We start from the raw sequence: 3,479 nt of genomic DNA on the forward strand, positions 1-3,479 counted from the left end.
CATATGATTAGGAGGTCAATTTGGTCTAATAACTGATTCCTTTTTTTCCCTCTCATTAAACTTTTATTTTAATGGTTTTCAAAATTATGTGACAGATTTTTGGTCAAGTTGTTTCCATTAAAAAGTGCTGATTTATAAAACTAATAACTTAAAACTGCCACACACAAAAACAAAATGGTCCACAAGACATTTTCCTTTTCATCTGAAGGTTTTATGATGTATTGTTATAATTAACCAGTCTTTTACTATCAAACTTAAATGGTCAATTGAGACAAACAATTCTGAGACAATTCTTCCATCACTGATTAAGACTGGGGTGGCAGATGTGAGGGGCAATATTCATTTAGTCTTCTGAGCTTTTTGGGCAGATTTGGTGACTTTGCCAGCTCCAGCAGCCTACTTGTCCACTGCTTTGATGACATCCACAGCAACTGTCTGCCTCATATCACGAATAGCAAAACCACCCAGAGGAGGTTGGACAGAGAGGCTCTCAACACACACGGACTTTCCTGGAAACATATCAATGATGGCAGCATCACCAGATTTCAAGGATTTAGGACCCAGATTTCAAGAATTTAGGACCATCTTCCAGCTTTTTACCAGAAGGGTGATTAATCTTTTCTTTCAGCTCTGCAAATTTACAAGCAATGTGAGCTGTGTGACAATCCAGTGGTAGGGGGGCATAGCCAGCCTGATTTGACCTGGAATGTTCAGGATAATCACCTGAATAGTGAAACCAGCTGCTTCCATTGGTGGGTCATTTTTGGTGTCACCAGCAACATTGCCATAATGAACAACTTTGACAGACATATTCTTGACATTGAAGCCCATATTGTCCCCAGGAAGAGCTTCACTCAAAGCTTCATGGTGTATTTCAACTGACTTTACTTCAGTTGTAACATTGACGGGATCAAATGTGACCACCATGGCAGGCAGTGGAGAACATTAGTCTCCACTCAGCCCACAGGGACCATACCACCAATTTTGTAGACATCCTGGAGAGGTAGATGTAAAAGCTTGTCATTTGGATGAGTCCATGACAGAATGCAATTTCAAGCTTCAAGCAGTGTGGTTCTACCTGCACTGCCATATTTACGGGTGACTTTCCATCCCTTGAACCAAGGCATATTAGTACTTAGTTCCAACATGTTTTCACCATTTCAACTAGAAATTGGCACAAATGCTATTATGTCAGGGTTGTAGCCAATTTTCTTAAAGTAGGTGCTGACTTCTTTAACGATTTCCTCTTTTCTCTCCTGACAGCAGGATGGCTCAGTGGAATGCATTTTGTTAACACTAATGATTAGTTGTTTCACACCCAGTGTGTAGGACAAAAGGGCATGCTCACAGGTCTTCCCATTCTTGGAGATACCAGCTTCAAATTCACCAACACCAGTGGCAATAACCAGTCAGCCTGAGATGTGTCTCTCATCATGTTTTTGATAAAGTCTCTGTGTCCTGGGGCATCAAAAATAGTCACATAATACTTTCTGGTCTCAAATTTTCACAGGGAAGTGTCAGTGGTGATACCATACTCATGTTTCAGTTTATCCAAGACCCAGGAATACTTGACGCAGCCTTCCTTCTCAATTTTTCAATGGTTCTTTTGTCAAGCCTTCCACATTTATAGATCAGATGGCCAGTAGTCATAGACTTGCCCGAATCTACGTGTCCAGTGACAATGATGTTGATGTGAATCTTTTCCTTTCCCATTTTGGCTTTGATTTCGGGAACATTTTCATGAAACCTGTGTTCTGACAGCAAACCTGTTGTGGGGGAAAAAAAAGAAACAACTGATTCTTATTAAAAAATTATGATACATGATTTACTTAATATATATCAATCACTAGAAACAAAGAAAAATAAATGAGTGAAAATATTTTTTCTCCATTTTCAATTTTTCTATTTGTTTGATCAGTATTGTTAGTTTAATTAATTTTATTTTTATTTCACTCTTTTATCTTCTGTCATATAACACATTTTCATAAAAATGGTAATTGCCTAGCAACTTGTTCTGTTTTATAACTATCTTTCTGAAACTTTAAAAATAATATTTAATTTTATCTTAAATACTTATGAGAGTTCTTTTAGAACAATGACCTGCTAAGAAATTCTACTAAAATTTAAGAATTATATTAATTGGGGCCTGGGGTTGTGGCTCAGTGGTAGAGTGCTTGCCTAGTGCCTGTGAAGCACTGGGTTTGATCCTTAGCATCACATAAAAATAATTAAATAAAATAAAGGTATTATGTCTATCTACAAATTAAAAAATATTTTAAAAAAGAATTATATTTACTGAATTTTTTAAAAGTTATTTTTTCTGTACTTATTAGGTTTATTTTTTTCAATTTTAGCTTATGTTTCAATGATGATTTGCCTTATAGAATTTTTTTTTTCATAGCAATATCTAAATGAACTACCCAAGTGACATATGTCTTATGTGGTTAGTTCCCACAGCCTTCTCATCTTAAATTTATCTAAATGTAAAATGGATCTAAAACATGGATGTCTTCATAGTCACAGATTTTGCCAAGATTAAATATAGGTCATTATCTTGTATTACAGTCAGCAATGTATAAGTCATCCTATACAGATTTTAGTTTTCCAGCAATTTCACCTGAGTATTTCTCCCTGAGCATACTATCTTGATATTCCCTTTCAAATCCCTGTGCTTTCACTATGATTAAAATTTTATGCCTTTTATTTTTTAATCAAATTTCCTTTCCTGAATATATTTTTCTTATCTTTTTAAGATGCGCCAATATGTCATAAAATATTTCTTAACTACTCAAGTTATACATGATTTTTTCCCCTAAGAGTCAGTTTGTAACTAATAACATCACTTTTATTAAAACATTTATATTTGATAATATTGTATGTCTGTACATTTTAGCTATGGATTCCTTGAAGACAATCTGGTTTTATTACTTAATAAATATCAATGTATCACTTAATCATTTTATCCCTTTGACCTTTTCTCCAAATTTTCCTCAAATTATTCTAAGACAGATCTCTCATGCCATTTCTGTACCAAAGCACTCTGCATAACATTTTCTTTATATTTCATATATATTTTTCACTTACTCTTTGTCAATTATTTTTCAGATAATAGATTTAGGATCATTCAACTTTCTTCTCATTAGTTCTGCTATTTCATACAGTATTTGCTCTCTTGACCTTAGCTTCTGCCTTTGCACGTTCCTGAGTGAGCACCTCATCTTTTTCTTACAGGTTTCTATTTCCATTCAGAGGTTGGTCACCAACTTATATCACCTAAACCTCAGAAGGTCAAATACCTTATGAAAACTGTGAATGATTATCACACAAACTAATAATCCACATCTGACTTAGAAACAAATTTCACCTTCTCTCTGTTTGGCTCCCTTTCTCTGTTCTGTTGCTTGATAAGATTATTGTATGTTGTTTCACTCTGACTGAAGAATTGATTGATATTTTACTTTCCCACATGTATTAGGACT

At 34.6% G+C, this 3,479-nt stretch overlaps 1 pseudogene across 1 annotated transcript; it reads right to left on the reverse strand.

Moving 5' to 3' along the window:
• Positions 1-339: 339 nt before the first annotated feature.
• On the reverse strand, positions 340-1,713 carry LOC308633621 (elongation factor 1-alpha 1-like; annotated as a pseudogene). Its single transcript has one exon. The product of its transcript is annotated as an elongation factor 1-alpha 1-like (transcript).
• Between the last annotated feature and the right edge of the window lie 1,766 nt (positions 1,714-3,479).

The sequence above is a fragment of the Spermophilus citellus genome (genome assembly GCF_964194105.1).
Source record: "Spermophilus citellus genome assembly, chromosome: 14".
Taxonomy (NCBI): Eukaryota; Metazoa; Chordata; class Mammalia; order Rodentia; family Sciuridae; genus Spermophilus; species Spermophilus citellus.